This window comes from Centruroides vittatus, unplaced genomic scaffold (genome assembly GCF_030686945.1).
Source record: "Centruroides vittatus isolate TY-2023 unplaced genomic scaffold, ASM3068694v2 contig_365, whole genome shotgun sequence".
Lineage (NCBI taxonomy): Eukaryota > Metazoa > Arthropoda > Arachnida > Scorpiones > Buthidae > Centruroides > Centruroides vittatus.
The window spans coordinates 91199-106174 of NW_027122189.1; the positions used below are offsets into that span (position 1 = coordinate 91199).

General features: G+C 31.1%; 1 long non-coding RNA gene across 1 annotated transcript; it reads right to left on the bottom strand.

Moving 5' to 3' along the window:
- Positions 1–14409: 14409 nt before the first annotated feature.
- Positions 14410–14595, bottom strand: LOC136975224 (uncharacterized). The gene is made up of 2 exons (XR_010880767.1): positions 14562–14595; positions 14410–14480 (listed from the first exon to the last, which is right to left on the bottom strand). It is a non-coding gene; the product is annotated as an uncharacterized lncRNA (long non-coding RNA).
- Between the last annotated feature and the right edge of the window lie 381 nt (positions 14596–14976).

Genomic DNA, 14976 nt, shown 5'->3' on the forward strand with positions numbered 1-14976 from the left:
CTTTTGCTTGATTGAAAATAAAGCAGAATTGGTAAGCTTTTCAAGTTTCGAAAAAGTTTTATAATAAAAGAAATCTTTCTCCATATTAAGAAGTATAGACTATTTACAAAAAATTTTTACATTTTTGAGTCTATCTTTTAATCCTTTACACTACTCCAGAAGTAACGGTTACTATGGTTATTTTGAAGAATAAACTTCATTTACAAAAGTAATTTAGGTAAAAATTTACAAATTTACAACCGATCCAGTGTCAGCCTTTTATTAGAGTTTCTGACACTATTCAATTAAAAACACAAAGAATTCTCACCATACATCTTTTTCCAATTTGGTTAATGTTACCCTAGGTCACAAAATGGCGGCGGCTGGATTTTTTCCCTACGTTGGAGACTGCGACGGGAAAAAAATTTTTCCCTCGATTCAAGATGGCCACGTGACCGGCCGCCATCTTGAATAGCTCGACAGTATACGCGGATTTTATCCGAAATATAACAAATTAAAAAAAAGCGAAAAAGTAATTTTTTACTCACTTTCCGATGAACGTTGGCTACTTCTTCCTTTGTTTCTTTCCTGTCCGATCCAAGTTTTTTTCGGTTTCGCTAACCTCCAGATTTTCTTTCGGTGCATTTCTTTTCTTCCCTGTTCTTTTTCCTTCGGCCGCTGTTTTATTTGTCGATTGGCGTTTTCCTTCTTTTGATGTGGAAGCACTTTCCTGCTTTTTGGCATCTTTCCCTTCTTGTTTCTTGTTTCCTTTCTGCTTCGTAATCGCCGCGGGCGCCGAAGGAACGGTTTCGGGCTCGCGCCAAATCGGCACTTTTCCACTGCCAGGATAGATGTTGCGTAAGTGTTGAGCAAAAATTTGAAATCTCTCGCCTGGTTTCCTGGAGGGCCAATTCAAGAATTTCTTATACATAAACAAGTACATGTACGAGTCAGATAGATCACTAGTATAGTGTTTTGGCAGGTGTTTCTTGTTTTTTAAATAGCCCCAGAGGCGTTCGATATTCTGAGTATGATCTCCTGTTTTGGGATCGACGAAATTTTTCGAATGATTTACTGTCTCTATGTTCGACTGCTACCCCTTCGATGTCGTCAATATGCATGTATCCTTTCCATTCGTCCGTTATTATAGTGCTGCCTGAATTTACGTATTTATACACGATCCAATTCAAAGTATTTTCTGTTCTGTCGTTAACCTGACATACGAAGCAATTCTTGTCTTCCCGGCAGATTCCGCCAACCACCCATTTCGTGCTCTTTAATATACGCCCTCTCTCGTACTTTCTCTTACATATGACAGTCTCGTCAATCTCCACTGTTTTATTTGGCCCTCCGATTTTAAATGATGACATATTACTCATAGCAATAAGCATTACCAACCTTATGTGATTGGACCAATCGACACCCGCCTTTCTAGATATGCCTGCCGCAATCGCAGAGGTCGTCGCAGTACATTCCAGACAAAGATAGTTCCATATAAACGACAGAATGCTACCCCAGGAAATGCGACCAAATTTACTTTTAAATGTACCTTCGAAGGCTGAAGTCATTGTACGGCACTTCGTGCATCGCAGGAAACAGCTTTCTCTATTACTCCGATAGTATAATTTGCATAGGGAATCACAATAAATGCAAATGGCCTCGGTCGGCTGTATTCCTAATTTCGCAGCAAATTTAAATGCGCTATCGATAAGAGGAGGTACACCTAACTCAAAAAATTCGCCTTCCATCAACTTGTAAAAATCACGGCAAGTGCATTTCGACCAAAATTCGTCGTTGGAAAGCAAATCGACTAAATCACTCATTTCCGAACAATTTGTAATAAACTAAAAGAGGGGAGGTTGGGATGTAGGTAAAAAAAAAACAAAGCCTTTCCTTAATTTCTAATTAGAGGTTTTTCTAACGCTTAGCGAAATATTACAATAAAAGAAATAGGAATACTTACAAATACAGGAAGTAATAATAACAAATATTAAGCGCTAATAGTTATTTCGAAACCGATAAATCGTTATGAAAAGAAATACGACTGTTCAACCGAACTGTAACACAGCAGCAGGCGTTTCCAACTGGTAGGCAATTTGCATAAAATTGAATCGAAATGAACAGAATTCACGTCACAGATCAAGCATTTGCATATTCGTTCGTAAAACCACTACGAATTACCCGCCGATATTACTGTCGTACGACGTCACGAAAAAGCTCCCTCTACCGTCCCAAATTTACACACACGAAAGTCGCCGTTTCGAGGTTACAGGACACTCGCCAACGTCGAACTCAGGTATGAAACCGAACAGGGAAAAATTCTCCAAGGCGTCGACGTCACGACTCTAGGGAAAAAATTTTTCCTTACTGCGGTCGCCAGGATGATGAAAAAATCCCTCTGCCGCCATTTTGTGACCTAGGGTAACATTAACCTCTAATTTATAACTGCTTCTAGCCCTCTGGTGGTAGATACGAGTTTTTCACATAATTTGCATATGGTACAATTTTTAATGTTGACTCAGGATATTATTTTAAACTCGTATCTACCACCAGAGGGCTAGAAGCAGTTATAAATTGGAAAAGGATGTATGGTGAGTATTCTTTGTGTTTTTAATTGAATAGTGTCAGAACTTCTAATAAAAGGCTGACACTGGATCGGTTTTAAATTTGTGAATTTTTTACTTAAATTACCTTTGTAAATGAAGTTTATTTTTCAAAATAATCATAGTAACGGTTACTTCTGGAGTAGTGTAAAGGATTAAAAGATAGACTCAAAAATGTAAAAATTTTTTGTAAATAGTCTAAACTTCTTAATATGAAGAAATAATATCCTGAATCAACATTGACAAATCTTTCTAGCAATAATTCCTTTTTTATTTAATATATAGGCAATTGAATTCTCTAAAAACTGTGCACAACAGCAGAAGTTCTTTCAAACAGTTGACGAGAGTTTTCATTACGTTTGTAAAGTCAGACAGACGTCACCTCATGTAATTATTTGAAACCTTTTAACGTGATAATTATTATTATTAATTTCCTAAATTATAATATGTTTATATTAATAGGAATACGAGAAATATTTAAAATGTTACGCTACTGGTCTCTATACTTTGAGTTTTGACGATCCGAAAACCTATCTCACGTTCAATGTAAGTATTTAACATATATAAATTCATAAATGATTTTGTTTTTTGTTGATTATTGTCTTTATCGCTTGGTATGAGAGTTGCTGTGAAAATAAAACATTAAAAAGTTGTGAACTTAATTACCGCGTAATTGCGAAAGTATTTATAATTAATTAGTCTTTTAATTCATGATGATTTTCAGCAGTTCAATTTAATATTATGGACGAAACACCAAAAATAGGCCACTGCAGTTTTTCAGTTCATTTTTTATATTATTTGTAAAAACAAATAATTAATTCCGGCAAATATATATTGAATTGCATAATATGTATGTAAATATATATTAAAATATTTAGGCCTATTTGATGTAAGGTATATTAGAATAATTGGCCAACGTTTTATTTCAACCAAACAGATAATAGAAGAAATTACTTAACATTTTGTCAATGTATAATTAAATATCAAGACATATACCATTTCTGTGTAGAATATGAATTATTGTATTTGTAAACAATTTTAATTTACTTATTTTTTTTCTAGCGATGCTTCGAACATTCAGAAAATATTCAACAGAAATCGATTTCTTCACTTTCCTCATTCTATTCTTCACTTCATTAAAAAAATAACAGAAAATTCACTTGTATAATTTCTATTAATTAAAAATTTTTTGTAAAATTCTGAATTTGTTTAAATAATTAATTATACGTTATTTTTGTAATACGTTTTGGAAATTCTTTATATAAATTAATATTAAAAATTTTAAATCAATTCGAATTGTATAATGCTATGCAATTTTTTATGATTGTGAAATATAATTGAAAAAGTTTATCTACTTGTATTCGTAACACACATCAGGTAGTGTGAGAGAAAGAGAAACAAAACAAATATAAATAAAATGAAATTTTGTAAGTATAGTATTTAATTTTATAGAAGAGTTCTTGAATATTCACAAAACTTTTTTAAACATTTTTGAAAATAAAAATTATATTCGTACATCAGTAAACGTTGCTTATTACGCTAACTGATAATTGTAATAATGAAACTTTTGTTTACTTAACTAGAAATAATTTCATTATTATATTCTTGAAGCGTTAATTTTTAATTATTATATCGGCGATAATTTTTTACTTTGTTCTGTAATACAGGTAAAAAATTGTTTAGGTTACATAAAGTAAATACGAATTATTCAGTAAATAATAAATATAATATATCATCAATTTCAATAGGAACGATTTAAAATAAATATGTTTACTACGTAATTTCTATTTTGAGTCACATACAAGTAGAAGTTTAATTACTTTCTGAAAATATTAAATTACATATTATAAAATTTCTCTACTTTATTCCTGTGTGAATGTAAGTTGTACTGTCAGACGTAATATAATATGTAAAAGACAGCCGTATGATTATCCATGGTGGATTCCTAAATAATGAAAATACAATTCTCTTCAGGATACTTTAACTCTTTCGTTGTAAATTCTAAAGTAACTTTTTTCTAAACAGAAAACATTAATTAAAATTTTGAATATTTTAAATTTTTCATGTCTAATGAATGTAACATGAAAAACAGTGTATAAAATACTATTGTTAAAAAAATAATATCCGTCAATATATAAAATAATTTCTGAGAATATCTTCATTAAAATAATTGTAACGCTTATGATGTTTGAATTATATAATTTTAATACGTAAATATGTTTAATAACGTACTTTATGAGCTTTCTAACTAGCAAAATCAGAAATAACAGAATCGAAATCCATGGAATCAGTAACTTCACGTTCGATGAATAAAATGACAAGGTTCTTCGATCTCAAGTTGCTCATTGTCGACATCAGGTAGTTTTTAGCTTGAAAAACTTAGCATTAGCTCGAGAAACTTCTCTCACAAGTTGCAGCACTAACTCTAATCGTTAAGAAAATTCGGCAACCGATTTCTATATTCGGTACCGAATCGATCAATTCGTATCAATGAATGAAATTCAGAAGCTCCATTGGTCCATCTTGATAAATGAGGTTAAGTTCGGAAGATACAGCAACTAAGGTATTTTAAGTGTTAGGTAATTATTATGTTTTTTACGTAAACAGACTAAAATATTTTTGTGTAGTGGTATATTTAGTATATAACTTAATTAGAGTTAAGTTGCTGGTTTTCCTGTGTGATAGGATCCCCATCAGCTCGAGCAGCCAAATGCCAAATTTTACATTGTACTGATTGCCGTGAAAAATTTTTCGGGTCTTATTTTTTTGTAATTTTGGGGCCCCATGTGCCTATCGTCTTCCAGGGGCCCGGTGCAAAAAGCACCTACCGCATCCCCGTAGCAACGTTACTGAGATTTTGTCCAGTCTGGTCTCACGATTTGATTCTAAGTTTCTTGACAGGATTATAAATTACACATTAAAACAATTACTTAAAAGTTGACAATTTCCGATGAAATGAGAAGAATTAGTTAAGCCGGTCCAATCCGGAGCAGAGTCAGTAGCTCGCATTCGGGTTCGCCTCAAACTAGTATAAGTTTATTCTTACGTACATTTCACATTTATTTTTAAAGAAAATAATTATGAAATAATAATCCAAATATGTTTGTACAAACGATTTTTTCTTGACAAGAAATACAAAACTTAAAATTTATTTTCGTTAATTGTGCTTAAAAAGTAGGTTCCCGGTGTAATACGTCCGGCTACGCTTACCCCCTCCGCAAAAACCGAAACGCCCGAGTGAAAGACAAGTTTGCTTTGTTTCCGATAACTGTTAAAGCTGCCACACACGTTCAGGAAATCCTTTGAAGAATAACTGTGCAGGCCTGGCCTTGAGGAATTCCTGTTAGTGTGTAGGGGAAAACTGTGCAGTTTCGCTGAAGTAGAAACGAAAATCCATTTGATTTTGCTGCACAGTTTTGGACTGCGCAGGCCAACTGAACGTGTGAGCCGTCGTGTGAGAACAATGTCTCGTGAATATTCGGAAGAATTTATAACTTTTTTAACTTTTATTATTTATAACCTGAAAAATTTTTAGATTATAAATAATAAAAGTTAAAATTATTTTCAGATCAAAAATTTCTCGAGTAAATTAAAATTATAAATAATTTTAATATTTAGAAAATTTCTTAATTCATTTCTTAATTTTTAATATTTCAGTTCACTTCTTTAGTTTTCGTAAAACATCTCGATATTCTATAATGTCATTTTCTTTTATATTTTAAAAAATTTATGTTTTAATATCTATACCTGTTTAATACCTGTTTTAATGTTTTAATGTGTTAAAACATAACAACAATAAGACAGAGTAAGATAGGGAAATAGTTTAATATAATAATTATTTAAATTATATTTGTTACTTATTTATTAAATATCTATACAACGTATTAATTTTGAAAATATCTATTTTTCGTTCAATTATGAATTGTTCGTAAGATAGAATGTTGCAAAAAGGACACTGCTTTTTAAAATATTTGTAATAATAACAATTCTTTTTAATATTATCTGATCTAGGACACCCAAGAAGTTCGACGTCTAAATAACTTTAGCTTCAGGTTTTAAAAAGACTTTTTCTCCCTTATCTATCCACCTTTTTATAAAAATAATTCTTTATACGTTGAGAAATAATTTAATAAGTTTTGTAAATTTTTATGTTTGATCCAGCCAGTTATATGCCGATGGTTTTTCGTGTATAGAATTAAACCCATGAATTTTTTTCGTAGTAAAATCGACTTGCCATTGATTTTTCGCTGGTAACTGATGCTTTCTAACAGAATCTATAGCCCAAGATTTTTCTTAAAAAATTAATTTTGTGATCTGAAATAATGCTATTAAAAATTATTCATATGAAAAATTAATTTTGTGATCAGTGCTATTGAAACCACTAGTACTACTCTACACAGATTTCTACGCAAATGTTTTTTCCCGCGAGTTTTAATACAATTTGTTGGCAATAAACATACAAGAACAGCCAGTACGTCGTCATAAATTGCCATGGCCGACTGACTTATTGAGAGATTTTTCTCCTCGTGTGTGGGCGACAAAAAATTCCGATTTTTTTTAAGGCCAAACCTGCAGTTATTCCTCAAAGGATTTCCTGAACGTCTGTGGCAGCCTTTAGTTTCACACGACATTCATATATGTACAGTTGACATATTTTCGGTAGCTCCATTAAATATATCAAAAGTTGCTGAATTCCTTTTCTACTACTGTTCCAATTAAGCGTTTAAATCATGTATTAGTTTATTAGTTTGCTTTTCGTTTTTTTGAAGCTTGCCCAATTAACCGGTGACCCAATTACAAAATCAACGGTATTTTAGTACAAAAATAAAATTAAAAATTTCACTCATTGAAAAAAGTCAGCATTGTTCTAGAAGCTTCCTGTCATTAGAGCTAGGTAACGTGGTTTTATCTAGTGAAAATGAAGAACATAAATCTGATTAGTTTTATTAATTAAAACAAAAATAAGTTTTTCATAGTTCAACCGTAATTCACTCAACTGTTTGATAAATGTAAAGCAACTGTCAGGCATTACATTGCAAAATACAGTACCCAAAAATTTCAAAACATTTGTTTGTTATTAAGCGTCAAATGGGGAAGGTCTACGCTTTTTTTTAAATATATATTTTCTCAGAGTTATTAAAATTTACAAAATGTAATTTATGCACACGCCAGGGTTTGACAGAGCATTGCGACATCAAAATCTAACGTGGAAACTCTTTTAAAAATTCGGACAACAGAGTGAAACGTTACTCAGTAGCCTGGGATTACCCCTGCCAAATACTAGCAAATGAGCACAGCGTTGGTCGGGCCAAAAAAACAGCAAAGATTATGATTATTAAATTATTTCGTACTTCTAATCCTTCTTCTATATTAAATCATATTATTTCATTTATATTTACCTTACGTAAGAGTTTATCACACCGAAGTATTAGTCAAATGACACATACGAATCACAAAAATTGTCAAGTAAATAATTTTACAAATAATTTATTAATACTTATCTTATGATTGGTTGAATTTTGATATAAATTAAATTTTAAGATATTGTAGAATTTATTTTAATGCTAGGATCGGTCATGGAAGCATACGGTTTTATTATTACCTACGACAGTAACAGAAATTATTCTGTTTCTCCCCGTTTGTACAAGTCACTTGATAGTTGCATTGCTGCGGTAAATAATTTTTCTTTCGATATTCCTGATAATTTTCCTATTGTTTTGCGTTATTTTAAAGTTAACGGAGAAATATGGAAAGGTAATGGAAAATTTGGTTTTGTAATTGTTGATGATGACGGTAGAATTAACGAAGTTAGTAACAACTTATATCATTCGTTTGAGGAATGTTCAGATGTTATGAGGGAAGTTTATGTTGAAAAGAATAAAAGGAATATATTAATATTTAGAGAGATAAATTGTGGATCGAAACATTATAAATTTACTAAAGTTCATAAAATCGATTGATATGTATTTTAAACATCCAAGTAACTGCATAATTGCTGGACCGTCACAATGCGGAAAGACTACATTAGTAAGAAAAATTATTCGTTGTAAAATTTATGATAAACCATTTAAGAAAATTTTATGGTGTTATTCTGTATATTTGCCGTTTTTTCGAGATGAAAAAGAAATTACATTTATGTATGGCCTACCTGAATCTGTACAAGGATGGGATTTGGTAATAATTGATGATTTGATGCACGAACTTGGTTCAAAAACTGCGTTTCTGTTTACAACAGAGTCGCACCATTATAATGTAAGTGTGATCTTGATAATGCAAAATTTGTTTCCAAAAAATAGAATTATGAGAGATATAACATTAAATACGCATTATTTGATTTTATTTAAAAATAATCGGGATGAAAGTCAAGTAAGTTGTTTGGGCAGACAAGCTTTTGCAGGAAAATGTAATTTTTTAATGGATGCATATAAAAAAGCAACAGAGAAGGATTTTGGTTATTTGTTATTGGATTTTCATCCCAAAACGGACAAGAAACTTTCGGTGCGGGATTCGTGTTTTCCGGATGAACAAGGTATTGTTTGGATATACTTACCGATAAAATGAAAAACGTAAAGAAAAATTATCATATGCTAGCATTTTTAGCCAAAACTACTCCCTCTCAACGAAAAGCGATATTGAAAGAGGCCACTCCCGATCAAGTTAAAGTTTTGTGCGAAATATGTGATAATTTGCGGAGGGGAAATATACCCGCTAATGTTCATAAATTACGAAAATATAAAAAAATAATTAGGAAATTAAGTGAAAAACAAGTCCCTTTAAATACCAAGAAAAAAATTTTGGTTAATCAATCTGGTGGATTCCTTCCTCTTCTATTGGCACCACTTTTGTCTATGGCAGGAGGATTAATTGGTAAAGTAATAGGAAAAAGAATTTAATGGCAAAGCAAATGGCACTGGTTCCTCCCGAATTGTTGGCTGCGTATAAAATTAAACCTGAAATAAGAATTGGAAATAATATCGAAGAATTACTCGAGAGTACTGATTTATCTGACGATAGTAAAGTCAAATTACTAAGTCAGTTGATTTCGAGATATCAGAGAACCGTCCATGCCCCGAAAGAGCCAGTCAGAGTATCTGTTGTGTCCGATGAAAATCAAGAACTGCTCGATGAAAAACCCTCTGCTGACGATAATGGTGAGGATGCATTTATTAAACAAATAACTATATCTGTACCGCAACTATATCAAAAATATATTCCTCACTTAATTGATAAATTGAGACAAAATCATTACGGATGGAATACAAAGGGTGAATTAACAGTTAGTGGCAGCCCCGTGGGGGGCAGTAATATGGTGGATTTAATTTCGCACTTAATGAGAAATCGAAAAACGCCGTTATCTCCAGTGGGCTTTAACGTTTTTTGGGAAGCTGTAAGAAAAATAAATGTTCCCAGAGAATGGATAGGAAATAAAGGTTTGGCAACTCTACCCGAAATCGGCGAAAAACCAAGATATCAACCGACGCCAGTCGAAAGTCCCGAAGAAATTTTTTCTACAATTTCTCCAAGAGTATTTTACCAGTGGAAAAAGTCATCGAAAAAGAGGAAGAAGAGTCCCGAATGGAGAAACTATTGAAATCAATATACTATAACCCGAAATCTTCGGCATCGTTCGGAGGAGTGAGTAAACTAGTTAAAGCTTCTAATTTATCGAGATCTACTGTCAGAAAATGGTTATCTTCTCAATCTGTTTATTCTCTACATAAACCTGTAAGAGTTAAATATTCTCGAAGAAAAACTAAAGCTTTTCATCCTAATGATTTATGGCAGGCTGATTTAATTGTGTTAAAGCAATTTTCCCGATATAATAAAGGGATAAAATATTTATTAACAGTAATTGATGTATTTAGTAAATATTGTTACGTTGTGCCAATAAAGGATAAAAAACCTAAATCTGTTTCGGAGGCATTTCAGATTATTTTTAAACGAAATATTCCAAAAAATGTACAAACTGATAAAGGAACCGAATTTTATAATAGATTAGTAAAAAATTTGTTTAAAAAATATAAAATTAATCACTATTCAACTCATTCAGATACTAAAGCTTCTGTGGTTGAGAGATTAAATAAAACTTTACGAAATAAAATATATAGATTATTTACTTATCGTAATTCTTATCAATATATTGATAAATTAAACGATATTGTAAAAGGATATAATAATAGTTTTCATAGAAGTATCGGGATGGCTCCATCTGAAGTTGGTCCATTGCATTACGGTACAATTTTTGGCAGGCTATATGATATAAAAAGGAAAAGTAAATTTAAATTTAATATTGGTGATTTAGTTAGAATTTCGAAAATACGTAAAACATTTAGTCGCGGATATCTGCCAGGGTGGACAAAGGAAATATTTGTTATTCACGATCGATTTCTATCGCATCCTCCGACTTACGTATTAAAAGATACACATAACGAGATTTTAGAAGGAAGGTTCTATACCGAAGAATTACAAAAGGTAACAAAATGATGCAATCAGACTTTTTCGTAACGTTAATAAGTAATGCAAGTATGGACTTGTTTCCTGAGAATACACAGTCTCGTTTTATGGTGAAAATGAGCCCTCCTATTAATTTACATGGAAATTGGGGAGTTGGACTTACAGAAGTTATTATTCCAAGAAATTGGTTTAATATATCTAATCACAATAATGATTACGTTGTTACATTTGAAGAAACTGTAAAAGAAAAAGATGAGCTACTGCCAGATAAATCGTATATGATTCCATTAACTGCCATTACAGATGATAAGAAGAAATTGATTAATATAATAAATGAAAATATAATTAAAATAACGGGTTCTAAATTAGCTGAATTTATTTTTGACGAAAATAATCAAACTGTAAATATAAATATAAAAGATGCGCACGAGTTGCATGTTACTGTAGATCATTCGTCAAAATTACTTTATATGCTAAATTTACCCAACAAAGATATTGTATTAAGGGGTAGTTCAATTTATAATTTTCGATTATCAACACAGGATTACTCTGGACAATTTTTTACTTTTGTGGAAAAAAATAGAAAAAAACAAGTAATTAAGAAAACTTATAGAGATGAAAAAATATTTATTCCTATAGGGTTATATTCGTCTCCTGAAAAATTTCTGGGAATTTTTAAACATGTAAAATTAGCATTACTACCAAATAATAAGGTTATTTTAAAAGTTCCATTGAATATTTCTGTAAAATTTGGAAATGAATTAAAAGATTTTCTTGGGTTCACAACTGTAAAATTTCCACCCGGTGAATATATAAGTCGCTATCCTATTGAAATGTCTGCAGGAATTTCGGAAATTTTTATTTATTCGAATATTATTGCTTCTCATCATGTCGGAGATATAACTGCACCATTATTAAGAGTTATACCGGTTATGACTGAGAAAGAAGAACAGATAAATAGAGTTTACCCGACACCTTTGTATTTTCCGTTAAAGAAAAATTATATTGATATTATAGAAATCGAACTGAGATCTGTAGGTGGAAAAGAAATTGTTTTTTTTGGAGGAAAAACAATATTAATTTTATCTTTTAAACAGTTATAAATATAACATAGTTTTATTTGTTTGCATTAGTTTGTCTTTGAGAGCAGCAAAATGAAGCTCGATCCAAAAGTTTGTATAAATTATTACTGCAATCAAGCAGGAGGTAGCGTATTGACTCCCGATTTAATATTCAGGCACCGTTTGGGAATGGGAGGAAGAGGTTATTTTTCAGGGCCCCAAATACAGCGTGGTTATGGATTTTTTGGAGATTTATTTCGTCAATCTATACCTATCCTTAGGAAAGTTGGAAAATATCTTGGACGAAAAGTATTAAATCTTGCCACGGGTGTTGGATCAGACGTAATTGCGGGAAAATCATTTAAAGAGTCAACAAAAGCGCATTTAAAAGATATCGGCAGCGAAATCAAAGATGATATAGTTAAAAAAGTACAAAGCGGATCGGGTATAAAAAGAAAACGATTGAGAAGATTAGTTCAGTCACAGAATAAAAGACGGAAAGTACAAGATATATTTACCGAATGAGAAAATGGACCCCCATTCGTGCCCCTGCACTAAAAGTGAGTTGGATTTATTTAGTACCGTTTCGACTCAACTCGCTATCGACAGTACATCGGAAGTTATAGTTCACCCAATTGCGACAATTTCTGACAGTCGTGCACCTATTGAATTTTATGTATCCGGTTCTGGTGAAAATTATATCGACTTACATTCAATTTATCTGCATGTTCAAGTAAAAATTGCCAAAAAGGATGGAACAGATGTGGGAGCTGATGAAAAAGTTGCACCTGTTAATTATTTTTTAAATAGTTTGTTTTCACAATGTACTGTTTTTCTAAACGACAAGCAAATTATTTCAAATGTTAATTATCCATATCGGGCGATTTTAGATGCCTTATTATTTTATTCAAAGGATGCTCAAAAAACATTTTTAACAAGTGCATTATTTTATAAAGATACTGCACAATATATGGATTCGATAGAAGAAAATAATGAGGGATTGACTAAAAGATTTAATGTTGCTAAACAAAGTAAACTAATAGATTTAGTAGGACGATTACATATTGATTTGTCGCATCAACCTAAATTGTTAATTAATAACGTAGATTTAAGAATTAAATTGGAAAGATCTAAGGATAATTTTGCTTTAATGGCATCTAATGATAACTATAAAATTATTATTAAAAATGCATCTTTAAAAATTAACAAAGTAGATGTTAGTTCATCTGTTCAAATAGGCATAGAAAAAGCATTGCAAACGGGTGTCATAAAAATGCCATTTCGAAGAGCAGATATAAAAGTTTTTACTTTAAGTAGCGGAATACAGTCTACTAATATCTCAAATGCAGTAATTGGGCAATTACCTTATAGAATGACTATCGGTTTAGTTTCTAATACCGCATTTAATGGAAATGTAAAATATAATCCTTTCAATTTTAAAAATTACAATTTAAATTATATATGTCTATTAAAAGACAACCAAATGATCTTACAAAAACTGTACACGCTCGATTATACAAATAGCATATACGCAAGAAATTTTATATCATTATTTGAAGATATAGGATGTATTAATCACCATAAATTTACAAATATATCCTACCGGGATTATAAAGATGGCTATACTTTATATTCTTTTGATCTTTCTCCCGATCGTTCGGCATCAGAATCGCATATTAGTGTAAGCGAACAAGGAAACATATCAATTGAATTAAAGTTTGCAACCGCTATATTAGAAACTGTAAACGTTATTTGTTTACTTGAATATAATAACACTCTTGAAATTGATCACTCAAGGACAGTATTTGTAGATTACTAATGAATACTATTACGTTATGGAAATTGGCCTCCAGCAACCAAAAAATTAAAAGAACTTTCGGAGGAGTTTTCGCATCCGATGACTTACCCGTTTGCGTTGGTAAATATAAATCATTTATAATTAATCTAGACGAAAAAAATAAGTCTGGAAGTCATTGGGTATCTGCATTTTTCGATGGAAAAACCTGTTTTTACTACGATAGTTATGGAATGAAAACCAACTAAACCGAAAATTATTACATTTGTTAAACGAAATTCCAGAAATTGCTGTTGGAATAATATTGTTCATCAGAGTTTATATTCGATGAATTGTGGATTTTTCTGTCTGTATTTTCTATATAAAATGAATAGAAATCAATGTTTAAAAGAACTGAGTATAACTGATAAATTTTATAATGATGAATTTGTAAAGAAATTTGCTGAACAACATCTATATTTGGCATGCCCACCGACTATAATGTATAATCAATGTTGTAATTCAATAAATAAAAATATTTAAAATATAAAAAATTGTTTTATTTTTCAAAAACATACAGTTATTTAAAATGCAGTTATTGCCAGAAACCTGTACAAAATAAATAAAAAAATATATATAATTATATTTTCCAATTTTTATATAATAATAATAATAATAAAATGTACTTACCTTGCTTGATCATAAATGCTTTATACGAAAAAACATCACATAAGCTACAATGTTGTGTAAACCGGGTGTGGAATGGGCAAATTTTCCTGTGAAATAAGGCATTTGGTGGCATACATATATGCGGGTATATTTCATGATGATGAGGACATGGCCTCTCTATATTCCAATTCTTCGGAGCACGACAATAATGCAGATATATTTTAGTATGATTGGGACATGGAACTCGAATTTTTGAAGATTTGGCCACACCGCGTTCTTCAAGATCAAAATATGGAATATTCACATTGTATATTTCTGAAGTTAAGTTCAAGTAATTTTTTTCAATTTCTCCTCCTTTATAGTAAAAAAATTTATATTTTAAAAATAAATTATATAAAATTTTGCACACATTACCACTTTTTTCCCAATTTCCGAA